General features: G+C 38.1%; 1 long non-coding RNA gene across 1 annotated transcript; it reads right to left on the minus strand.

Annotated features, from left to right (window-relative positions):
• Positions 1-412: 412 nt before the first annotated feature.
• LOC103883170 lies at positions 413-27,232 on the minus strand. The gene is made up of 3 exons (XR_002521146.2): positions 27,193-27,232; positions 12,068-12,224; positions 413-3,256 (listed from the first exon to the last, which is right to left on the minus strand). It is a non-coding gene; the product is annotated as an uncharacterized LOC103883170 (long non-coding RNA).
• Positions 27,233-27,515: the final 283 nt, after the last annotated feature.

Below are 27,515 nucleotides of genomic sequence, written 5' to 3' on the forward strand. Positions count from 1 at the left end.
CGAGCTATTTTACAACTCAGGAAGTTGTAAAAATTGACTGACAGTAAAATGCAAATTATTCTTTTCTGTAGACATGCTAATGAATTTTATCATAGAGATACAATTGATTTCCTCTCTATAGAAAAGATGATTCCAAACATTACACTTTAGTACCTATAGGATCTATTATTTTGCACATATTAGCACACTTACTTTAACGTTTCTGCTTGCCTACGTATGACTGTTTCTATTCTTTTTTGAATAGGTTGTAATATCTTACAGGGTCCTTCATTAATTAATGAGTTAAATAAAATTTTTCACATATGCTCATTTAATATTTGTATTTTGCCATTTTGGAAATCATCTTTTGACAAGTTTATTATCCTTGATAGTTACTAAGTACTAGTTTTCTCATCAGCTTAGGTAAACCTATAATATAAATAAAAGTTTACCTTTGAACAAATTAAATTTTTTCCAAATAGCAAGAAAGTCAACATTTACTAGGTTTTTCTTGCTTGCTTATTAATAAAATATATGCTGATTAATTTTAAAAAGCATTATTTAATGTTCCCTTACTTCCTGTCTCCCCTCTAGATTCTAATTGTCTGTTGCTTATTCAATCTAGGGCTCATTTCCTTTTTGACAAGATTACTAGGCTGATAGATAAAGGAAATGTTATAGACACAGTACATCTGGACTTAAATATTGTATTTAGCCTATGTCGAATAGTTTTCTATATAATAGGATAAGTGACAACTGGGTAAAACTGCAAATAATTCTGGCCCTGCCTGGTTGAGCATTTTATTAACGACTGTTATGCCTATTGTGGGACTGACTTAGATTAATTTTTGTTGAACACATTCTGTTTGTCAGGCACTTTTACTATATCGTCTAATTTATGAATATTATCTTTATCCTGCATGTACTCAAGGACCAAATTAAGATAAGTGATTAAAAATTATAGAGAAAATCATTTCACTGAACATAAGAGTAACTTCTTAGCAGTTAGAACTCTCTGAAAATGGAATAGTAAATTTCATGAAACAGAAAATAACAGAATGGTTGAGAACATAAGGTTTAGTGTCGGGTAGACCTGCGTTTGTGTGCTCCAGGTTCACCATACAGTAGCTTCTTGAGCTGGGGGCAATTCCTTCTTTGTTTCCTTATCTGCGAAATTAGGATATTAGTAGTACCTACCTCATAGTGTTTTCGTGAGTAGTAAAGGAGATAACATTTTAAAGTGCTTTTAGCACATAATAAGCCTTCAACAAGTGACAAGTAAAAAAAAAACTAGTATTATTATTATTTTGTTTGTGGTTTATGGAGAATGAGAAATAACACATGGAACAGAATCACCCCAGATGAGCTCAGCCAACCCTTAGCTAATCTGTAGATGCGTGAACAAGAATAAATGTTTTAAGCCACTGAGTTTTGGGAATGGCTTGTTATACAGCAACAGCTTATCAATACCTCACGGTCCCTTTCACCTCTAAAATTCATAATTCTGTGGGATTATGCTATACATGTTGCCTCTTATTTGAAAGGTGAATTACAGGTACTTCTCGACCATGAAGTAAAGAGTAAAATGTATCTGTTTCTCATCACTGATGCTTGCCTGAGTTTCCACTTACTAGAGAATTGCTGTCTCAAGAAGCAATACATGATTACTAATCATCTTTCTCAATTCTTCTACAATTCTTTCACATATTATCTCTCAGAAGGATAGATGTTGTCTGGCTTGTTACTACAAAAAAGTCCAAGTCCACATCGCAATTATAAAATGACTTATCAATTAATTTAAAAAGCATTGCTTGGTGTTTTCAAGGTATTAAAATGTATATTCTTAAGCATTTAAACATTAATCTTTTATGAACTGTTCCTGACATTGCTAATGGATGAGTAGGAGAAACAGAGTTCTAATAGCCTCATTCATGTCTTCAGAAGTCTAGGAGTCCTCAGTTTATTTAAAATTCTGGTTAATTTTAGTTACTCATGCTCAAGGATACTCTCTGAGCCTCATGTCCGATTTACTTTCAGTTTTTGAATTTACTCTTAGTTGTGTACAAGAAATACAATTAGCAATTCTTATTTATTTGGGACTAATTATCCAAATTACTATTTCCCTTTCTATTTTGCTTAGTTTCAAAGCTCCTTTACATAAATTAAACAGGTCTATAAAAGGAAGTAAAAACTCAAATCACACAGGTTTATTTTATTATGTCGTGAAAAGTATTAAAATGTTTTTGATATCACTTTCAATTAACTATGAATTTTATCACTAATTCATTCCTCTGCCCCATCTTAGCATAGTAGTGTTTAAGATATGTTTACAAAGTTTAAGGCAATAGTAAGGTTTAATTAGGTAACCAGCTATTTTGAAAGAACAAGTTTATTTAATTGAATTAAGCCTTTTCTTTTTTGAAATTGGTTTTTAAGTTTGGTGAAATAGCAAATTATTGAGATTGTGAAGGGCTTATGTTGGCCTTTCTATAATAACCTTAGGTCTCCCCATTCCTTATTAATTCACAAGTTAAAATTAATTATTGGGACAAAGGAATAAATCCTACATTGAGTAGTGAGATGTGCAGATTCTTCTTAAAGTTCTGATATTCAGCTCTTCTATGGTCTTGGACAACTTTTCCAATATCAATGCAAAAAGACACTTTTTGGGATGTCCACTGATTCTATCTTCTCTGGGAACTGTTCTTCCTGTTCACAGGGGTAGACCTCTGACAATCAGGTTTGCTCTACTAGGCCCTTACCCACTGGTTTAGTTGATTGGAATATAGGCAAGTTCTTAGTTGTAAACAACATGAAATCACTCTGGTATACTTAAGAAAAAAAAAATTATTAGAAGAGTTTGGGAACATTCACAGAATCAATGAGAAGAACTGAAGATTGGGCTTGGAAAAAAATGAGCAATAATTAAGGGAGGCCATAACTCAGGACATCTAAAATCATGCTGCAGAAGAACCTGGTTAGGACATGACTGCTGTCTTTGCCGAGCAGTCACCACTGTATCATCAGATGCTGGAAGCCGCTACTGCCACCAGAACCAGAAGCCACTGCCATTGGTGCCACAGCCATAGAAAAATTCCAAATTGTGTATATCACCTGATAAAGTTCCAAGGAACCAAGAGGTGGGGAGTTGAAATATCTGCTCACCTAACTGAAGATTCTCTATAAGTAGAAAGATGTTTTGATATTGAACACACACCACTGATGAAGGTTCATTATAAGGGCAAACAGGTCAACTAGATTTTCTCCCTGGACATACCTGAAAAAAAATAATAATGGTTTTAGCATACCATCCTTGGTTTCTCAAAGAAAAGAGATATGAAGTTGGAAGCTGCCGAGTGACCATGATCTTACCTGGCATATGGACGGAGAAACAGAGAAAGTCTAACTTCAGAGAAAAAATAAACAAACAAACAAACAAACAAATAAATAAATAAAGCAAACATGCAGAGAGAAGAAGATATGAGAGATGAAGAAAGAGCTGGTAACTTTTCCATCTCTTTCTTAGGCCTGACTGCCCTTCTGAATTCTTAAATTATTTTCTTGCTTGGGCTGGCTCAATATATTTTCTGTTGCATACAGCTTAGGGCAACAGAGAATCTTATTTAATATACAAAGTGATATCTGTGATAGGATTCGGAGTAAGAGATTCTCAATCAGGAAAGATAAAATGGGTGAAGTCAAGGCAGGTGTCAGATTGGGAGGAGCCTCACACTCCCACCTACTACCTCAGTCTTAGGATAGAAACTTGTCAGTCTTTCTGCAATATTGAAGTAAATAGGGAAAACTGCTCATTATATCTTACAACTCAGATCATTGTCTACCAAGCCATGAGGGGCCTTGGTAGAAAATATTAGTATATATCTATTTTTTGTAGCTGTCAGTATAAGGTGCAGAAGACAAAAACCAAGTTAGATTTGCTTGACTGGAAGCACAGAGAGAAAATCTGAGCTTCTAAACAGATTGCTGGGTGGGTGCAGTGGCTCACGCCTGTAATCCCAGCACTTTGGGAGGCCAAGGCAGGCAGATCACTTGAGGTCAGGAGTTCAAGACGAGCCTGGCCAACATGGCGAAAGCTTGTCTGTCTAAAAATACAAAAATTAGCTGGGCATGGTGGCAGGCACCTGTAATTCCAGCTACTCGAGAGGCTGAGGAAGGGAGAATTGCTTGAACCTGGGAGGCAGAGGTTGTTGTGAGCCAAGATCACACCACTCTACTCCAGTGAGTACAGCAAGACTCTGTCTCAATCAATCGATCGATCAATCAATCGATTGCTGAGGTATCAATGAAGAAATAAATCAAGGAAATGTGAATTGCAGTAGTTGAGTCCTGAGTTGACTCCCCTTTTTGTAGTTAAGATAAATAAATGTCTTGACCAGCAAGTGCAAGATCCTGGAAACAGGAATGGGAATATCCTGGAAGAAGCAGAAGAGTGGGGAAAGACTGACCATACTTCTACCTCCCACCTCCATCCTTCCAAAGTACCTCTCACTAGCTAAAATAGGAGAATAGGGACAGTATTTCCATAGCTGATAAGAGAGGAAGGAGTTCTGTTATTCTAACTACCTCATACCAGGCCATAGTTTTTTTGTTGTTGTTGTTTTAGAGATGGGGGTCTCGCTATGTTGCCTAGGATAGTCTTGATCTCGTGGGCTCAAGAGATCCTCCCACCTTGGCCTTCTAAAATGCTGGGATTACAGGCATGAGCCACTGCTACCAGCCAGGCTATAGTTTTTTTATTTTTATTTTTATGTTTTTGAGACAGAGTCTTTCCCTGTTACCCAGGCTGGAGTGCAATGATGCGATCTCAGCTCACTGCAACCTCCACCTCCCAGGTTCAAAGGATTCTCCTGCCTCAGCCTCCTGAGTGGCTGGGATTACAGTCCTCTGCTACCACGCCCAGCTAATTCTATAGTTTTTAATTCATGTAGTAAAGAGCCATATGGATGGTGAAAGCTTCAGACTTACTTCAAAAACAAACAAAACAGAACATAGGCCTGAGCAGAGGGAACAAGCCCTGGCTATTCAATTCAGAGCATGACCTAACAAGATTTGTGGTGCTGGATTTTAGCAAATGGAGTCCAAAATGGATGTGACAGCCAGCCAGAAAGGGTTTATAAGAATGAAAATGTCAGTGAAAAATACTAAATCTGGTGAAAGGGGACCATAGTCGACTCATACCAGAAGAGTCAATTCTTAGGAAATTTTCAGACACAATCCAAAGAAGAAATAACACAAACTGAAAGTTCACTATAGGGTCAAGAAACTCACCAAAGGAGTGAGTCAAAATTATGCCCAAATAAGTCACTTGCTCTTTCAAGCTTTTCAAACTGCCACTGTCCAGCAGATTAATCACAGACCAGTGATCACTATATGGAGCCTTCTTTCTGTCACTATTTCTCTATATAGCCATTTCCCCAAGTATTGTATATTAGATATATTGAGAGCGGTTAAGTTTGTAATTTAATCTCTACATTTTAAGAAAATGAGAACCAAATTAAAACTGGATTTGGGGAGGAAATGGACCTCACCCAGAAATTTTACACAGGAAGAGCAGTGACTCAAGGCAACATCACTTTCGAATGTAATGGATTATCCACTCATTACCTGGGTAGTCCTCCATTGTGGAGCATGTGTGAATGAGTGTGTGTGTACTGGTGTGTACTTGCATTTGAACCTGAGGTAGCTGGATATTATGAGTCAAGAATAACTTTATAATGTAAAGGAAGAAGTGTATGTGTTCTGAGTGTACTTATTCATGTATCTGTCTAGCCAACTTTTAACAAAAATTGCTTGTCCAATCTGTAATGGTTGTCCCCTGGTCATGCTATTTATGCATCGAGAGACTCTCCTAAAACCATAATTGATTGGACGTAGATGAATATCTGGTTCAAAGCAGGCCAATTAGCTTCCCTATCTTCAGAAATAAGAATTGGTAATTGCACCAAGAATTGGTAATTGCAGGAAGGCTATTCTCTTCCCACCTGCACATTCCAACCTTAGTCCATCGTATAAAATATCTTTGAAAATGTTACAAGGAAAGTTTCTGCCCTTCTCTCCATTTTTCAGCAACTCAACCCCGAGGGAGTTGGTGGAGTGACTTAGTCAATTAGTAAGTTTGAGTAAAGGGTCATTGCACATGTCTGACCAGATCCTTTATTCTCCTTTTGCATGTGTGCAAGTGGAATGTGCTCACCTCCTGGATGTCTTCCCCATATGATAAGCTCGCCAGGTGAGGCCGCCAGGTCAGACCATCTCCTGAGATGCAATCTGGATATCTGCCTGGACTGGCTGAGTTCAATTCAAAGGAAAGTTGCAGAAAAGTACATTTTGGCCTCAAGTTCAAGCCACATTATCCCATCCAGCTTTACTGTGGCAATTTCTCAATTGGCTTAGCATTCAGAAGGGAGAATAATGTGATTAATTGACTGCATAAAGTCCAGAATAATTTAGGCACCCAATCATTCTGGACTGGTCCCTTGAATGATAGAGATGTAAATTGGGGATCTGTGGAATAAATATCTCCTACCCATCATGTGGTTGGGAAGCATAGAAAATACATCTGCAGAAATAGAGAACAAAGCAGTTGTTCAGAGAGAAACAGGGTGAAGACACAAAGATGGAGAGTTATGGCCTCAGTCCCACCCTGGAGCCAGCTGCATTATACTGGCCTTAGGTTCTGTGAAATATCATTTATTCTTATACTATATTTTGTTTTTGCTCAGGCTAGCTCAAATTGCTGTATAATTTACAAAGAATCCTAACTAATATACCCTCTGAACTTTACTATTTTCATTCATACATAGCCATTTAAATACATTTTCTATGTGTCTCACTTGGAGAACAAAATGAGATGATACACACCAAAAAAAAAAAAAAAAAAGAGAAAAAAAGAAAATCACAAACTCTGAGTCTTTTTGATAATATCCCCAATAAATGGTTTTCCAGCCTTTTACCTTGACAGGAAATCACTATTGCTTGAGGGAGTCTGTTCTGTTTTCAGAATTCTCTAGTTGCTAGAAAGTGGATATATATAGTAAGTCAAAATTTTCTTTCCTGTAACTTTATCTCATTTATCCTAATTCTTTCCTGTTGGGTCACACAGAACAAATGCAGTCTCTCTTGTTCAGGACAGCTCTCAAAGTTTATGAAGACAGCTATTAAATTCTCACCTAAGTCTTTTCTTTTATAGACTACATTTTCAGGCCGTTTAGGTATAGGTCATGATTTCACTGCATGACTATGCCTGTAATAACCAAGTAAGTCTGGACATATAAATTGGAGAGATAAAAACAATTTTGATTAAGTCTTGATCACTGAAAAAGAAAAAGAAGTCTTTGTTAATAAGGTAATTGGGATGGTATTTGCCTTTTATAGTGTTTCTAAATCACTGACAAATATCTTCAGATTCAGGTTAAAAAAATACAAATTCCTGGGAATTCTCAAAACAGAATTCATCCTATTTTTTTTTGTGTGTGTGTGATATTTATATGTTTTTAATTTTTTTTTCTTTTAAAGACAGAGTCTTGCTCTGTTGCCCAGGCTGGAGCGCAGTGGCACGATCTTGCCTCACTGCAACCTCCCCCTCCCAAGTTCAAGGGATTCTCCAGCCTCAGCCTCCTGGGTAGCTGGGATTACAAACACGCACCACCACGCCTAGCTAATTTTTGTATTTTTAGTAGACAAAGGGTTTCACCATGTTGGCCAGGCTGGTCTCAAACTCCTGACCTCAGGTGATCCACCCACCTCTGTCTCCCAAAGTGCTGGGATGACAGACATGACCCACCACGCCGAGCCTGTGTTTTTAAATTTTGATAAGTAACCACAATGATAAAGTGGTGTGTCATTTTTTGAGGATAGAATTATGCTAAAAGTTTCAGAGGTTTTCTATAAAAATAAAAATACAATATTAACTGCATTTGATGAGATTATGTATTTTAATAACATGTAAAAATGATCTATACCAGATAATAGAAAAAATGAAAAAAGTATCACTAACACCAAATAAAATCAATTAAAAATTGAAAGATATTACAAATATTTAAAAGTTATTCTTAAAATAAAAATTTAAAACACACAAACCATGAATTGCCCTATCTGACAGTCTTGGTCTTCGTTTTGTGACAAATATTCCAAATGTAGAAAAATTTCTTTCCTTTTGTTTTGGTGTTAGAGTTGAGCGCATCCAAAAGCATCTTAAAGTTGAGTATTACAGCCCACATGCCTTTCTATAGCTCATTTATTTCTTTATTTTATTTTGTCAGCTTGCTCTGGTTTTAGAAATTGACATTCCTTTTGATAATTCAGGTTTTAGATCAGTTGCTGATTTTATGTTGGAATATTCCACAAAAATCCCTATCTTCTTTGCATTTCTTCAATTAAAGTGTTTATAAGGAGGACTTCTGGTTCTGGGCAAATGGAAGTACCCTCATTCCTCCCAGACCCTCTTTCTGACAACTAAAAAACCCTGGCCGTAACTCAACAAACAAGCATAGGAAGACTCTAACACTGAAAAGAAGAAGGTGAACTACTTAGGAACCTGGGGACCGAAGGAATGATATGGCACTGAGTTCCCTGGATTTCCTTATTGCCTCTCATATATTCCAGACAGAGTCCTGCAAAAGCTTTCAATTTGGAGCCACTAACAAACATACACAAGAAGCCCCAAGACGAGCCTGTTCCTTCCCCCTAGCCAGAACTTTTTGGCGATACCTGCCCTACTCCAGGCAAATACCAGTGGAAAAACTGCACCCTCCCTTTCTCAAAGTTTGAGTAGAATAGAACAGGAAGCTGAGTTTTTGCCCCACTCTCTGGAGGCAGGCAGCAGCACTGTGATCCCCCTCAGGTTGGCTTTGCCTGGCTGAGCAGGGATCTGGTTTTCTATCCCTCGCCTTGTGTCGGCAGGGTTCAGCAATGAGCTGAGCTTGTACCCACAGTGAGACTCAAAGAGATGGTGGGATGCAGGGCTCATCACAGTTATGCTTCAGTCTAGTGTCAGTGGGAACCAACAGGAAGCTGAGACTCCACTCCCATCCAGCATCAACAGCTGAACCGGGTCGTGTGACTCAAGTCTGGTCAGTACTCTACCTACACCCACACCTCCATGTAGGCCGGGCCCAGTGGGTTGCTGAGTCTCTACTTCCACCTAGCATCAATGAGACAGAACAAAGCAGTAGAGGCAGGGATAGTTGGCACTTTGCTTATCTCCCTGTCCTCCTCTGGCATCAGGGAGGCCCAGCAGAGAGTTGAGAACCTAATTTCCACCCCAATCCTGCTGTAATAAAATGGTGTGAATCAGTCGTCTGCTTCCACCTTTCTGGTGGCACCTGAACTTAGAGGTATCAAGGTGGTGTGAGCGAGTATCTCACTTTGACTGGGAAGGTGTCAACAGGGCAAGGGGTAGCTGAACTTCTGACCCATGTGTTAAGGGCTGAATTGTGTTTCCCATCCTAACGTCATATGTTGAAGCTCTAAATCTCCAGTACCTCAGCATGTGAATATATTTAGAGATAGGTCCTAAAAGAAATAATTAAATTCAAATGAGGTTATTGGGGTGGCCCTTAATCCAATCTGACTGGGGTCCTAATAAGAAGAGGAGATTAGGACACACATAGAGACACCAGTGGCACGTGTACCCAGAGGGGCAACTATGTGAGGACACGGTGAGTGGGTGACCATCTATCTGTAAGCCAAGGAGAGAGGCCTCAGAGGAAGTCAACCGTGTCAACAACTTAATCTTGGACTTCCAGCCTCCAGAACTGTGAGAAAATACATTTCTGGGTTTTTGTTGTTGTTGTTTGTTTGTTTTTGAGATGGAATCTCGCTCTGTTTCCCAGACTGGAGTGCAATGGCACAACCTTGGCTCACCACAACCTCTGCCTCCTGGGTTCAAGCAATTCTCCTACCCCAGCTTCCCGAGTAGCTGGGACTACAGGCATACATCATCATGCCAGGCTAATTTTTGTATTTTTAGTAGAGACGGGGTTTCACTATGTTGGCCAGGCTGGTCTCAAACTCCTGAACTTGTGATTCGCCCACCTCAGCCTCCCAAAGTGCTGGGATTACAGGCGTGAGCCACCACGCCTGGCCAAATTTCTGTTTTTTAAGCCATCCAATCTGTGGCATTTTGTTATGGCAGCACTAGAAAATGAATTACCCTCCCACCCCCACCCCGCCATAGACATCAAGACAGGGTGAATAAGTACTCCACGTTTGTCTGGATGGTGTTGGTGGGCCCACTAGGAGACCAAACATACAAAATCACCTGCCTTCTTGCTACACCCCAACAGGAGGACTATCTGATTAAAAAAGATTAAATAGAATCCACAGTCTTATACTATAATATCCAAAATATCCAGAATATAATTGAACATCATTCGTCATACCAAGAACCAGGAAGATCACAAGTTGAATGAGAAAAGAAAATCAATAAATGCCAAAATCAAGATGAATCAGATGTTGGAATGATCTAATATGGATTTTAAAGCAGTTATTATAAAAATGCTTTAACCAGCAATTACAAATTCTCTTGACACAAACAAAAAATAAAATATCTCAGCAAATAATTAAGTTAACAAAAAAGAACCAAATAGAAATTATAGAACTAAAAAAGTAATGAAATAAAAAATTTGCTGAACGGGTTCAGTAGTACAGTCAAGATGACTAAACATAGAATTGATGAACTTTAGGATACATCATTAGAATTTACCCAAACTGCCTGGGTGTGGTGGCTCATGTCTGTAATCCCAGCACTTTAGGAGGCTCAGGCAGGAGGATCCCTTGAGCCCAGGAGTTTTATACCAGCATGAGCAACGTAGGGAGACCCTGTCTCTACAATAATAATAATGATAATAATAATTTACCCAACCTGAACAATAGAGAAAATAGACTGGAATAAAAAATTGGACAGACTGAGGAACCTGTGGGACAATAACAAAAGAGCTAGCATTTGCATTATTGAGTTTCAGAAGTACAGGAGAAAGAATGAGACTGAAAGAGTATTTGAAGAAATAATTTGTTAATATGTCCTAAATTTGGCAAAAGATATAAACCTATAGATATAAGAGGTGGAGTGAACCCCAAATAGGAGAAATCCATGCCAAGACATCTCAGTTAAACTTTTGAGTAGTAAAGACAAATAACGAAAGTATTGAGAGCATCCGGAGAGAAACAGCACATAACTTACAGAGGTACACCAATGTGAGTGAGAGCAGATTTCTCATCTGGAGGCCAAAAGGAAGTATTAATAACAAAACATTTTCAAGTACTGAAAGAAAAGAACTGTCAATTCTATTTCTGGTGAAAATATATGCTTCAGAAGTCAGTGGGAAATAAAGACATTCTCAGATGAATGAAAATAGAATTTCTTAACTGTAGTCAATAATATATTTTGATCACGTGCAGGCTTAGCCGTTGCTTCATTATTTTGTGTTTATTATTCCAGCTAAATCTACTCTCTCAGTGTTTTTGCTTTTTATAGTTATTAACAAGATATTAATCTTGGGTTGTTTTTTATTTCAACAAATTTTTACCATGTGTGGTTTTATTTTGAATTGTTTGTCCCATTACTAGCTACTATAAATTTGTAATTATTATCTGGCTAACTCATTAGATAATTTGAGAAATTCTTTCAGATATCTCAGGATTGTCAATGAAAAGCCAATCAAAACCAATCCCCCCTGTTTTTTTCCCCCCACTGTAGAGTACCAGGAAATCCCCGGACAAAGTGTGAGGCAGGCCTGGATCTCCTTCATAACTACTTCCTTCATTCATGGATCTAAGGATTTGGTCAACTATTACTAGGACAGTCATTTAGCAAGGCTTATATATTTCCATTACCAAGAGATAATCTACATACGTTGTGATAAAGAAAAGAAATGAAAAAGATGAGTTATTCACTAGCTTTTATGTTTTGCCCTCACTCGTTTTTCTGTTTTCTACTTTATTATAACCTTATAAAAGAAGAGAGGAATCCTGCCTCTCAGTGTACCAAATAAGAAAGGCAAAGTTGTAATTGGTTAACATCATTGTCAATCATCTTGTATATTAAAGACAGAGGCAGATCACCTACCTGTGAAAATCTGAGTAGGGCATGTCTACGGAGCTTGATCTTTGATGCTTCTCTTTCTTACTCTAGCTTTTCCCGGTCTTTTTTGTTAGTTCAAAATTTGCTTTATTTATTCCTGTAAACTTTTTGTATCCATTCCATCAAGCAGTTATCCTTTGAGCTACAATGTAATTATACTTTTTAAGTTACTTTAAAAAATACAATTAAGTGCGTTATTATTGACTTAAGAGTCACTCTATTGTGCAATCAGATGGTAGGTCTTATTCTTATTCTTCTTCTTCTCTTTTCTTTTTTTTTCTTTTGAGACAGAGTCTCCCTCTGTCACCAGGCTGGAATGCAGTGAGTGATACAATCTCAGCTCACTGCAACCTCCACCTCCTGGGTTCAAGTGATTTTCATGCCTCAGCCCCCTGAGTACCTGGGATTACAGTTGTGCACCTCCAACCTGGCTAATTTTTGTATTTTTAGTAGAGACAGGCTGGTCAGGCTGCTCTTGAACTCCTGGCCTCAAGTGATCTGCTTGCCTTGGCCTCCAAAAGTGCTGCTTTTACAGGCGTGAGCCACTACACCTGGCCTTATTCATTCTTTCTAACTAATGCTTTTAGTACCCATTAACCATCCCCACCTCCCCCAACCCTCCCACTACACTTCCCAGCCTCTGGTAACCATCCTACTCTCTATCTCCATGAGATCAATTATTTTGATTTTTAGATTCTACAAATAAGTGAGAACATGTGATGTTTGTCTTTCAGTGCCTAGTTATTTCACTTCACATAATGATCTCCACTTCCATCCATGTTGTTGCAAATGACTGGATCCCATTCTTTTTTATGGCTGAATAATATTCCATTGTTTATATGTACCACATTTTCTTTATCCATTACTTGCTGATGAACACTTATGTTGCTTCCAAATCTTAGCTATTGTAAATAGTACTGCAACCAATGTAGGAGTGCAGAGATCTCTTTGATATATTACTATTCTTTCTTTTTGGTATATACCCAGCAGTGGGATTGCTGAATCATACAGTAGCTCAAGTTTTAGTTTTCTGAAGAACTTCCAAATTGTTCTCCACAGTGGTTGTCCTAATTTACATTCCTAGAAACAGTGTATGAGGATTCCTATTTCTCCATATCCTCACCAGCATTTCTTATTGCCTGTCTTTTGGATGTAAGCTATTTTGACTGGGATGACATTATATCTCATTGTAGTTTTGATTTTCATTTCTCTGATGATTAATCATGTTGAGCACCTTTTCATATGCCTGTTTGCTGTTTGTATGTCTTCTTTTGAAAAATGTCTCTTCACATCTTTGGTCCATATTTTGATTGAATTATTAGATTTCTTTTCTCCTATAGAGTTGCTTGAGGTCCTTATATATCCTGGGTACTAATCCCTTATCAAATGGGTAGTTTGCAAATATTTTCTCCCATTCTGTGTGTTGTCTCTTCACTCTGTTGATTTCCTTTGATGTTCAGGAGTTTTTTAACTTGATGTGATCCATTTTGCCCATGTTTGCTTTGGTTGCCTGTTCTTGTGAAGTATTGCCCAATAAATTTTTACCCAACCCAATGTCCTGAAGATTTTCCCCACTGTCTTCTTATAGTAGTTTCATAGTTTGAGGTCTTAGATTTAAGTCTTTAATCCATTTCAATTTGATTTTTGTATATGGTGAGAGATAGGGGTCAAATTTCATTCTTCTGTATATAAATGTCCAGTTTTCCCAGGATCATTTATTGAAGAGACTGTCTTTTCTTCAGTGTATGTTCTTAGCACCTTTTTCAAAAACAAGTTCACTGTAGGTGTGTGGATTTTTTTCTGGGTTCTCTATTTTGTTCCATTGGTCTCTGTGTCTGTTTTTATGCCAGTACCATGCTGTTTTGGTTACTATAGTTCTGTAGTATAATTTTAAGTCAGGTAATGTGATTCCTCCAATTTTGTTCCTTTTGCTCAGGAGAGCTTCAGCTAACCTGGGTCTTTTGTGGTTCCATATAAATTTTAGGATTGTTTCTTCTATTTCTGCAAAGAATGCCATTGATATTTTGACAGAGATTGCAATTAATCTGTAATTCTTTGGGTAGTATGGGTCTTTTAACAATATTGAGTCTTCAAATCCGTGCACATGGAATATTTCTTCATTTTTTTTGGTGTCCTCTTCAATTTCTTTCATCAGTGTTTTATAATTTTCATTATAGAGATTTTTCACTTCTTTGGTTAAATTAATTCCCAGGTATTTAATTTTATGTGTGGTTATTGTAAATGGGATTACTTTTAAATTTGTTTTTAACATTGTTCACTGTTGGCATATGGAAATGCTACTGATTTTTGTATGTTGATTTTATATCCTGAAACTTCACTGAATTTGTTGATCATTTCTAATAGTTTTCTTGTGGAGTCTTTAGGTTTTTCCAAATATAATATCATCTGTAAACAAGGATTATTTGACTTCCTCCTTTCCAATTTGAATGTCCTTTACATCTTTCTCTAGTTTGACTGGTCTAGCTAGGACTTCCAGTAAACCTTGAATAATACTGTTGATAGAGGGTATCTTTGTCATGTTCCAGATCTTAGAGGAGAGGCTTTTAGTTTTTCCTTATTCAGTGTGATACTAGCTGTGGGTCTGTCATATATAGCTTTTATTATGATGAGACATGTTCCTTCTATCCCCAGTTGTTTGAGGGTTTTTGTCATAAAGGGATTTTGAATGTTATTAGATGCTTTCTCAACATGAATTGAAATGATCATGTAGTTTTTGTCCTTCATTCTGTTGATATGATGCATCCCACTGGCTGATTTGCACATGTTGAACCATCCTTGCACCCCTGGAATAAATTTCATTTGGTCATGGTGAATGATCTTTTTAATATCTTGTTGAATTAAGTTTTCAAGTATTTTGTTGAGAATTTTTGCATCGATATTCATCAGAGATATTGGCTTCTAGTTGTTTTTTTTTTTTTTAAATGTGTCTTTGTCTATTTTTGGTATCAGGGCAATACTGGCCTTGTAGAATGAGGTTGGAAATCTTCTCTCCTCCTCTATTTTATAGAATAGTTTGAGTAGGATTGGCATTAGTTCTTATTTAAAAGTTTGGTAGAATTCAGTAGTGTAGCCATCAGGTCTCAGTCTTTACTGGGAGACTTTTTATTATGGCTTCAATCTTGTTACTTGTTATTGGTCTGTTCAGGTTTTAGACTGCTTCCTGGTTCAGTCTCGGTAGGTTGTATGTATCTGGGAATTTGTTCATTTCATCTAGATTTTCCAATTTACTGGCATCTGGTTGCTCATAGTAGCCTCTAATGGGCCTTTGAATTTCTGTAGTATCATTTTTAGTGTCTCCTTTTTCATTTCTGATTTTATTTATTTGGATTTTTTTCTCTTTTTTTCTTAGTTTGGTTAAAGGTTTGTCAATTTTCTTAATCTTTTCAAAAAACCTACTTTTTATTTCATTGGTCTTTTGTATTTTTTTCATTTCAATTTTATTTATCTTACTCTGGTCTTTATTATTTCTTTTCTTCTACTAATTTTATTCTACTAATTTTGGATTTGGCTTGCTTTTGCTTTTCTAGTTCTTTAAGAGGCATCCTTAGATTGCTTATTTGAAGTTTTCCTGTTTTATGATTTAGGCACTTATAGTTATTAGGTTGGTGCAAACATAATCGTGGTTTTACCATTACTTTTAATTATATTTAATGGCAAAAATCACAATTACATTTGCACCAACCTAAATAAACTTCCCTCTTAGTACTACTTTTGCTGTGTCCCACTGGTTTTGGTATGTCATATTTCCTTTATCATTTGTTTCAAGAAATTTTTCAATTTTCTTCTTAATTTCTTCATTGAACTGGTCATCATTCAGGAGCATATTGTCTAATTTCCAAGTATTTGTATAGCTTTCCAAAATTCTTCTTATTAATTTCTAGTTTTATTCCTTTGTGGTCAGAGAAGATGCCTGATATTATTTCAATTTTTTGAATGTTTTAATTCTTGTTTTATGACCTGACATATGACCTATCTTTGAGAATGATCCATGTGCTGAGGAAATGAATGAGTATCTGCAGCTTGTGGGTGGGATGATCTGTAAATATCTATTAATCTGATGTTCCTTTGTTGATTTTTGTCTGGAAGATCTGTCTTTCTGCTGACAGTGGGGTGTAAAAGTCTCCAGCTATTGTTGCCTTGGGGCCTATCTCTCTCTTTAGTGGTAATAATATTCCCTTTATGAATCTGGGTGCTCCACTCTTGGGTGCATATATATTTAAAACTGTTATGTCCTCTTGCTGAATTGACCCCTTTATGATTATATAGGGACTTTCTTTGTCTCTTCTAGGTTTTGTCTTGAATCTATTTTGCCTGATATGAGTATAGCAACTCCTGTTCTTTTTTGGTTTTCATTGTCTTTGGTTTTTCGGTTTTCATTGATGGAATATCTTTTTCCATCTATTTTTAGTCTATGTGTGTATTTTTAGGTGAGTTGTGTTTATTGTAGGCGACAGATTGATGGGTCTTGTTTTTTCATCTATTCAGCCACTCTCTGTTTTTCCATTGGAAAGTTTAGTCCATTACATACAATGTTATTATTGATAAGTAAAGACTTATTCCTGCCCTTGTGTTATTTGTATTCTGGTAAAGGTATTGTCTCTGGTGATATGATTTCTTACTGTTTATTTTTTGTGTATCCATTGTATGCTTTTAGGTTTGAAGTTACTATGAGGCTTGCAAACACTACTTTATAACCCATTATGTTTAACCTGATAACAAGACTATTTGCATAAACAAACAAAAAGAAAACAAATGAAAGCTCTATGACTTAACATTGTTTCCCCACTTATTAACTTTTTGCTGTTTCTATTTATATCTTATTTTACTTACTATGTCTTGAAAAGTTGTTATAGTTATTATTTTCGATTGGTTCATTGTTCAGTCTTCGACTACTTAGGATAAGAGTAGTTTATATGCCACAGTTACAGTGCTATAAAATTGGATTTTTTGTGTGTGTACTTATTGTTACCAGTGAGTTTTGTAACTTCAGGTGATTATTTGTTGCTCATTAATGTTCTTTCCCTTCTGATTGAAATATTCTCTTTAGCATTTCACCTTGTCTTGTAGGACAGGTCTGGTATTGCTGAAATCCTTCAGCTTTTGTTTGTGCAGAAAAGTCTTTATTTCTCCTTCATGTTTGAAGGATATTTCACTGAATATATTATTCTAGGTTAAAAGTTTTTTTTCCTTCAGCACTTTAAATATGTCATGCCACTCTCTCTCGGCCTGTAAGGTTTCCATTGAAAAGTCTGCTGCCAGATGTATTGGAGCTCCATCGTATGTTATTTGTTTCTTTTCTCTTGCTTTTTTGGGTGCGTGTGTTTTTGTTTTGTTTTGAGATAGAGTCTTGCTCTGTCACCTAGGCTGGAGAACAGTGGCATGATCTTGGCTCACTGCAACCTCCAGTTCCGGGTTTACGTGATTCTCCTTGCCTTAGCCTCCTGAGTAGCTAGGATTACAGGTGCCCACCACTACACCTGGCTAATTTTTGTACTTTTTTTTTTTTTCTAGTAGACACAGGGTTTTGCCATATTGGTCAGGCTGGTCTTGAACGCCTGACCTCAAGTGATATGCCTGCCTTGGCCTCCCAAAGTGCTGGGATTAGAGGTGTGAGCCACCATGCCTAGCCTTTTAGGATTTGTTCTTTATCCTTGACCTTTGGGAGTTTGATTATTAAATTCCTTGAGGTAGTCTTCTTTGGATTAAATCTACTTGGTATTCTATTACCTTCTTGCACTCGGATGTTGTTATCTTTATCTAGGTTTGGGCTCTGTTATTATCCCTTTGAATAAGCTTTCTACCGGTATCCCCTTCTCTACCTCCTCTTTAAGAACAGCAACTCTTAGATTTGCCCTTTTGAAGCTATTTTCTAGATCCTGTAGGCATGTTTCATTGGTTTTTCTTTTTTCTTTGGTCTCCTTTGACTATATTTTCAAATAGCCTGTCTTCAAGCTCCCTAAATCTTTCTTCTGCTTGATCAATTCTGCTATTAAATTACTCTGATGGATTCTATAGTATGCCAATTGCATTTTTTAGTTGCAGAATTTCTGCTCGATTCTTTTTAATTATTTCAATCTTTTTCTTACATTTATCTGATAGAATTCTGAATTCCTTCTCTGTGTTATCTTGAATGTTTTTGAGTTTCTTCAACCCAGCTATTTTGAATTCTCTGTCTGAAAGATCACCTATCTCTGTTTCTCTAGTATTGGTCCCTGGTGCATTATTTAGTTCATTTGTTGAGGTCATGTTTTCCTGAATGGTGTTGATCCTAGTAGATGATCTTTGGTGTCTGGGCATTGAAGAGTGGGTATTTATTATAGTCATCACTATCTGGGTTTATTTAGCCATCCTTGGGAAGGCTTTCCAGATACTTGAAAGGACTTGGGTGTTGTGATCTACAAGGACTTGAGTGTTGTGATGTACTTTAGGGAGCACCCCAAACCCAGTAATGCTGTGATTCTTGCAGACTCACAGAGTACTGCCTTGATGGCCTTGGACAAAATCTGGGAGAATTGTCTAGATTACCAGGCAGAGACTCTTGTTCCTTTTTTCTTACTTTCTCCCAGACAGTCTCTGTCTTTGTTCTGAGCCACCTAAAGCTGGGGATGGAGTAACACAAACACCCCTGTGGCCGCCACCACTAAGACTGTGCTGGGTTAGACCTGAAGCCAGCACAGCACTGGGTCTTGCCCAAGGCCTGCTATAACCCCCCCGGCTACTGCCTATGTTTTCTGAAGACCCTGGAGCTCTACTATCACCAGGTGGCAAAGCCAGCCAGGCCTGTGTCCTTCCCTTCAGGGAGGGAATGTCCCCCAGCCCACTAGTGGGTACAGAAGTGCCATTGTCTAGGAGTCAGAGACTAGAGTGAAAAACCTTAGAAGTCCACCTGGTGTTCCATTGTATTGTGGTTGAGCTGGTAAACAAACCACAAGACGCTGTCCTTCCCACTCTTCTCTCCCCTTTCCAAAAGCAGAGAAGCCTTATCCTATAGCCACTGCCACCCCAGACCATGAAAAGTACTGCCAGACTACCACTCATGTTCCCTTAATGCCTAACAGCTCTTAAGTCAGCTTGTCATGAATGCTGCCTGGCCTGGGACTCGCCCTTCAGGGTAGTGGGCACCCCTCTGGCCCAGGACAGGTCCGGAAATGCTGTTCAAGAGTAAAGTCCTGGAATCAGGGACCTCGAGAGCCTGCTTGATTCTCTACCCACTGTGGCTGGGTTGTTAGCTAAAGTTATTCCCTTCTGGCCCAGGGTGTGTCTAGAAATGTTGTCTGGGAACTAGGGCCTGGAACAGGGGCCTTACAAGTCTATCTGGTGCCCCATCCTGTTGTGGCTGAGCTTGTATCCTAGATGCAAGACAAACTTCTCCTTGTGCTTCCCTGTCTTCTCTTCAAGTGGAAGGAAGGTGTCTCTTTTGGAGCTGCAAACTGTGCAGCCTGAGGTTAGGAGAGGGGTGATGCCAGCACTTCCTTGACTACCCACCCAGTGTCTCAGTATGTCACATGCCCCACCAGTCCACTGTCCTGGGCCTATTTCAGCACTAGGATATGCCTAAGAGTTGCAGTCCTTATGGCCTAGACTGCCTTTAAAGTTTACTTGGAGACAGAGAGCTGTACCCCTGGGTGGCGAGGTTTGTAGGCACTCAGTTTCTCCTCTGGCTAGGGCTAGTTTAAATGCTCTCTCTATGGGTGGACATCAGCTGAGTTTGGTTGGTATTTCCTTTCTGCTCTAACAAGATACACTGAGTTCAATGCCTCACAATTGCTGTGTTCTCACTCCCCCAGCACCCAAGGACACTCTCCACACCATGCTGCTTCTGGGGGTAGGGGTGGAATGGGGGGTGGCATCAGCGATTCAGTACTATTTTTTCTATCTCTTCATTGCCTCTTTCAGCGATATGAAGTTAAAATGAGGTACCATGAGTGCACACCTGATTTCTTGTTCTTATGGAGGTGTTTTTTCTTTTTCTGTGTAGATAGTTGTTAACTTGGTGTGGGGTAGTGGGAAAATTATGTGGAAATTTGTATTCCACCATCTCGCTCTGTCTCCCTCTTTCCCAGACTTTTTTAAACCTAACAACCACAGTGTTTAAGTGTGAGTAGAAAATAAAGGGGACTTTGTTGAAAACCCTTCTGATTGATCTTTATTTTTTAAGAGGTCTGAATCTTGACCTGCCTTGTAAGAATATCCTATTAATTAATTTGAAGGGAAGGCCAGGAGAAGGAAGGCTCCTTTAACTGTTGGCCAAAAATTATCCTATAATACTTAGAGAGCAGTTACTGTTTCTAAAAATGTTAATCTAAGTCTTTCATATTTTCATATCAGTTTGTATACTGGCTACTGACTTTCTACTCTGTAGGCTGAGCAAAATACAAAGAGGAAAGGGTAAAGGACCTCTTCAGCATTAAGCCACGTGAAAATTTCTTGCCTAGAATTTGTCAAGGTAAGGCAGGGGTGATAGATTCAACCAGTAAGAAAACAATGACCTGCCATTTTTAGATTCATACAGTTTATTACTTACTTGGACAGCAAAAGCAAGAGTAGCCAAAGGTGCCAGCTTTGGTATCCCTTGCACAGGGTGACACTGATACAAAGGAGGTCAGATGACCACAACCTGGATGACAGGGCACCCTGTTCCTGAGGAACCAATGTCATGCTTCGGCTAAGCAGTTTTACAGCCTGAGGCTGTACTCTAGGGAGAATGAGGTAGAAAGTCTCATACCTCCTCAAAACACAGGAGGCAATGAGAAACTGGGAGGTGAATGAGAAATGGCCTTGGGGCAGGTCCTCACAAGCCTCTTATGATCTCATGTTGTAGGAGAATCAACAGCATTCCACCACAACTTAGCTCAGCCGCAGTCAAGTCTCGCTGATGTGGCATTTGTGGAGATGTGCAAGGGCACATGCAAATGTGCAGGTCACTGTGGTAGAACCCTTCTCCTATATTTAGCTTCTGTAGCCATTGATGTGACTGTGATTTTTGTTAATCAAAAATAATGGCTTTGACCTGAATAAATTATTTACTGAAGTAAAAAGAAAGTCAAGCGGAATGATTATTCTAGTCCAAAAAGGCTAAAATTATAGGTAAGTCTTCACTAAACCCAAAAGTCACTGATTTGTTTAAATTCTACGTTGTGAGATTAAATAAATCTCAGTCACTTCAAAAAACCCATTTTCACTCCCCTGTCCCCAACCTTTTTCCCCACATGCTTGCCCCGCTTTATGGAACAAACATTGATGAATGAGAGACAGAAGGCAAGAAGAATACAGTTAAAAAAAAATGCCTTAACCTTTCCCCTCCTGAGGGCTGATTCTGTTACTCAGTGGTTTCACGCAGCCTTCTTGAGATGTCCTGTGTGACTAAGCAACCAACTGCATGTACTGGGATGCTATAACCAGCCTGGGAACATACCACCATGGATCTTCCTCCCTCTGTCCCTGCCTCTGTTCCCCCTTTTCCTTCATTATTGCTTTTCTAGTACTGCACCCCTGCAAGAAAATTTTTAACATGTGAGCTTGTCTCAGGCACTGTTTTCTAGAAAATCTGAGCTATAGCAGTCACTTATATTTTTAGATATTCATTATACAAAATTTCAAACATATACAAAAACCATGAAAAAGTACAAAGAACTCCCTTCATCATCTAGATTCAATAATTATCCATTTTATTTTCTCATTTATGCTATCTCTTTTTCTTCCTTCTTTTTTTTTTTTTTTTTTTTTTTATGTTGAAGTATAAAGAAAATGCCAGAGAATACGTCTTTTAACTTCAACATACTTCAGAATACCTCTCCAAAAATCATGGACGTTTTCTTACATAATCACAATGCCATTATTGCACCTAATAAAATAGTATTTCTTTGGTATCATCTAACACCAGTCCCTAGTTAAATGTCCATGATTATCTTACAAGTCTTTATAGTAGTGATGTTTGAATCAGGATCCAAGTTAAGATTCACATCTTACATATCATGGCTGTATTTTTTTTTTACCTAGGCTTCTCCAGACCCCTTCCCTCTCCTGTGTGTCCAGTTATTAACTTGTAGAGACTCTATCAATTGTCTCAGAGAGTGTCCTCCATTCTAGATTTACCTGTTTCCTTCTTTGTGGTGTAATTTTTTTTTTTTTTTTTTTGAGACAGGGTCTCACTCTTGTCATCCAGGCTGGGGTGCAGTGGCACCATCTTGGCTCACTGTAACCTCTGCCTCCCAGGTTCAAGCGATTCTCCTGCCTCAGCCTCCTGAGTAGCTGGGATTACAGGCACGCACCACCATGCCAGGCTCATTGTTTATTTTTAGTAGAGACAGGGTTTCACCTTGTTGCCCAGGCTGGTCTTGAACTCCTGGCCCCAAGTGATCCACCTGCCTCAACCTCCCAAAGTGCTGGGATTACAGGCGTGAGCCACTGCGCCCGGCCTCTTCGTGTTGTCATTTAACTTATTCCTGTAACCCTCATGTTTTTTGTAAGCCTGTAAGTGAGAAGTCAGTTTTAAGGCTTGATTAGATCCCATTCATGTTTTTGGGGTGATAACATTTCATACTTGTGTTGAGTGCTTCAGATGACATCAGGTCAGGAAGCACACAATATCTGGAGTTCCACTTGTAATGACAGATTATTAGGCTGAGGTAGTGATCGTCTGATCACCATTGTGAAGTTCCTCATGAACATTTCGTCTGTTAGTTTGATCCATTGATGATGGTTGCCTGAATCATTTATTAAATGCAAGGTTGCTAAATGGTGGGTTTCCAATTCTGTTGTTTCATATTTACTATAAAAAACTACTTTCCCTCAACAACAATTTGGTTTTCTGATATATAGTTTAATCGGGAAAGATAAATGAGAAAATTTGAATTATTTTCTTTTAATGGACAATTTTAGAACAAGGGCTTAGTGCTAGCTACTTGCAATAGTGTCCAGTGGATTTTTTTTTTCCTTTTATTGATCTCTCCTTTTTGGAACATCATTAAGAACTCATGAATTTTTATATGTTCAGTATGTTTCAAACAACTGCATCCATTACTTTTTTTGATGCTTAAATTGTCCATCTTTGGCCAAAGGAGCTATTTGATGCTGGTTTCTGTGTCCCTTTGACACGTTTTATTGTTAATGGATTCCTGGCTTTGTGGCACAAGTTATCCTATGCTCATCTTGTGTATAACCTGGCCCAGATCTGAAGTCAGAGATTCCACTAGTCAGCTCTAGTTTCTTTTAGTTGGAAATTATACTAAAAAACCCCAAACTGGATGATTTACATTATTTTTATTTGTAATAAAAATGAAAGGTTATATATTTAAAATTTCATGCCAAGGTAGTAAGTTTAGAATCAAATATTTATTTAGTTAATAAATAAAACTATAATTGCTTATTCTGTCTTTGTTTTAAGCTTTTAAATTATTTTTATAAAAGGGGATATACCTTGTTATAAGTATACCTAAAACTCGATTAATAACTATATACCAATATTACATTTTTTCCAGATGGTACAATTTATATTCAAAATTTTCCAAAAAGTTTGAGATGAAGGATATAAATGAAATCTCAAATGTTTTCATATGAATTCAAATAATAATATCAATTTCATCAGAGTTGCTATATAGTAAAAGCTTTGAAAAACTTTTTTGAAATGTCATGATTTGATATGAGCTGACAAATATGAGTTATAGCTTGAAATAAGTAAAGGGCTATAATTTCAGGTGTTAACAGACGCCTGTGTGGAAATACATGACATTCAAACAAATGAAATGCAAAATGCCATTTGGCAGTAATTCTCCAAGTGAGGTTTGAGAACCCATAGGGGTTACTGAAACCCTTCCAGGAGCTTTGTAAGGTCCTCCCTTTTTCAACTATGAATCTGTATGACAGTTAATTTTCTTCATATCTTAGGTATAACAACATATCACAACAGCCTGAATGCAGAGGCAGAATATGAGAATCCAGTGTTCTCCATTAAGCCGGATAATAAAGAGATTTATAAAATGTTAAAAATGCCACTTTCCTCTAATTTTTTGGGAAAAAATGTAGTCATTATTTATAAAAATAACGTTTACAGTTCTAACATGTAATGGGTTTAAATTAAACAGACACGTGTCTAACATATTTCTATCTTAAATTTTAATACAGTAAATATGGACATATATAATCCACATAAACAACAGCTCTTCAAAGTTCTCAATCATTTTTAAGAATGTAAAGAGAACTTGAGATCAAAAAGAAGTTTGAGAACTGCTACTCTATGATACTTCTATTATTTGCTTACAAATGGTAAGTATGTATAGATAGGAATAGATTTTAATATCTGCATTTATGGGATTTGTAAACTTAATTATTTTAATTTGTTTAACTATCTCCTTGAATCTTAGATTTGATGCCTAACTATAATTTAAATTTGTACCTTAGTTAGGACTACATGATTCATTTTCCCCTGATGGTATTAACAACAAATAGAGGTCTGCTTTAATATATGAGGAGACAAAGCAAATATATTTGAACTAGATACACAAAGCTAAATATTCAGCTTAGAATTTAATTGATAAATTAGAATAAAATAGGATGCTCTAACTGCTGCTTCTTTTTCTCATAAACTATTTTTCTCCCAAAGATCAGTTTTAGGTTCAGAGCAAAATTGAGCAGGAAGTATAGAGTTCCAGTATATTCCTGTACCCCACATCTGCACAGCCTCCCTGACTATGAATATCCTATACCAGAGCAGTATATTTGTTACAACTGATGAACTTACATTGACATCATTATCACCCAAAGTTGAGATTTTATATTAAGGCTCCCTCTTTGGGTTGTATATTTTATGGGTTTGGACAAATGTATAATGAATGTATCACCATTATCATATCATACAGAATAGTTTTACTGCCCTAAAAATCTGTGCTTCATGTCCCTTCCTCTCTGATCTCTGGCAATCACTGATCTTTTTACTCTTTCCATATGTGATGGTTAATACTGAGTGTCAGCTTGATTGTATTGAAGGATACAAAGTATTGATCCTGGGTGTGTCTGTGAGGGTGTGGCCAAGGAGATTAACATTTGAGTCAGTGGACTGGGAAAGGCAGACCCACCCTTAATTGGGTGGGTACCATCTAATCAACTGCCAGTGAATATAAAGAAGGCAGAAAAACAGGAAAAGGAGAGACTGGCCTACTCTCCCAGCCTACAGCTCTCTCGTGTGCTGGATGCTTACTGCCCTCAAACATCGGACTCAAAGTTCTTCAATTTTAAGACTCGGACTGGCTGTCTTGCTCCTCAAGCTTGCAGACAGCCTACTGTGGGGCTTTGTCATTGTGTAAGTTAATGCTTAGTAAACTCCCCTTTATATTTATGTATCTCTCCTATTAGTTCTGTCCCTCTAGGGAACCCTGACTAATACACCATAGGTCTGCCTTTTCCAGATATTAGCTTCTTTTTAAGTACACTTGATGAATCTTCTTGACAAAATCAGGTCAGACCTAGCAACTCTTTTTGTATGTTTATTTACTTCCCAATACAATAAAGGCCATAAACACCTGTATTTGTTCTTTATTCACCTACATTCCATCCCAGACTGTCAGTTCCTAGTGACCAGGAGCTCCATTTAATTTGGGGTCATGGTACCAAATAGTTCTTGACTGCTATTTGATGAGGGTGGTCCCCTCACCTAAGTGCTTTTGCAATTAAGTCCTTAAGCACTGGCAGAGAAGAGCTTACCTTACAGTAATTATTTCTCTGGCAAGTAAGAAAAACTGGCACATATCCCTTTCACAGGAGAGCAATTTTGCTCGCTTCAGGAGACTCTTGGAATTTTAGTTATCAGGTCATTTAAGACTCTGAGTAGATTCTTAAACCTTTAGAATAAATTTTGAACCAAGAATGCCAGAATGTCTGTTATTTACATTAGTATTAAGTGATCTGAAAGTGCACAGAGTAGTTTGGCAGCATCTAGAAGGAGAACAGAGACAGAAATAATGAAGATATAACTGGAGGAGTAAGAAAAGGAGAAAAAAAGTATTTTATGTCTGTTCAGTACTTGTAGGTGCCACTGCTGCTGAATGCCTGGGCTTCAGCCTAGGTTGGGTTGCTCCTAGCAAAGAAAACCAATCCCTGAGACAACGAGTATTGCCAGGGAAGACAGGCTTTAATGCAGGTGATGCTGGCAGGGAGACCAGTCTCAAACCTGTCTTAGGGCGACTAAAGTTAGGACTTTCTATAGCAGGGAATTATGGCGGGGTAAGGAAGAGGAGTTTGTGAACAGGCAGCAGATGTACCTCATTGTCCAGATGTAGTGTTCTGGAAAGTTTCAGTTCCTTGACACTATCTGGGAGGTCTGACAGTGTATCTCCTGAGAAAGGAACTCAGGTAAAATACATGCAAGTTTCTCAAGTTTCACTTCGATCGGAAAATTCGGTCGGTTTCGGTCTTCCCTTTCTATTTATCAATTCCTCAATCATAGGGAATCTGGTAGTTAATCTTTCCAGCTGCTTCACATGAAGGAAGGGCATCTTGGGATGATAAGGAATGAAAATATCGCACCTGTAATTGCAAGTACTTACGAGTACCTGGTTGGCATCCAGCTTGTTGGAGCACCATGATTTGGGTACTTTCATCAACATTTGAAGCCACATTGAATTAGGATAATTAATAACATGGATAAGAAGGTTTCTTTGTAGGTTGTAATAACCCAGTTAAGAGTTTGTACCATTTGGCCAGGCGAGGTGGCTCACGCATGTAATCCCAGCACTTTGGGAGGCCGAGGCGGGCAGATCACGAAGTCATGAGATGGAGACCATCTTGGCTAACACAGTGAAACCTCGTCTTTACTAACAATACAAAAAACAAACAAACAAACAAACACCCAAATAGCTGGGCGTGGTGGCGGGGGCCTGTAGTCCCAGCTACTAGGAGGCTGAGGCAGGAGAATGGCGTGAACCCGGAAGGCGGAGCCGAGATCGCGCCACTGCACTCCAGCCTGGGCGACAGAGCAAGATTCCGTCTCAAAAAAAAAAAAAAAAAAAAAAAGGAGTTTGATCCATTTGAGGGCAAAAGCTTCAGTATGAAATTCCAGTCTCTCTCAAGTAAACCGCCTGTCCTGTATTACTCACTTTGGTTTACCTGGAGGCAGCAAAACTGAATAGTTTCCTGAGTGCACCTGAGTAGGAAAAAATGCGATGAGGAGTTGCCCAAAGATCGTTCGTGAGGTGCTTTGCCACTGCTGCCCTGTACTTAAGCAACTGTGAGGGTTCTCTCTTTCCTGACTTACAAAACAAGAGGAGGAGCTGAAAACACAGTTTCACAGACTTTTCAGCTCTTTACTGTCCTCTCCCCCGTTAGTACGTTACTGAGGTTAGAGCAAGTGCTCAAAAATTCCTTGCTGAATTAGTGTCATTTCTGATCCTTTTAGATCCACGCCGCATTTTGAGCCCGA

The sequence above is a fragment of the Papio anubis genome, chromosome 4 (assembly GCF_008728515.1).
Source record: "Papio anubis isolate 15944 chromosome 4, Panubis1.0, whole genome shotgun sequence".
Classification (NCBI taxonomy): domain Eukaryota; kingdom Metazoa; phylum Chordata; class Mammalia; order Primates; family Cercopithecidae; genus Papio; species Papio anubis.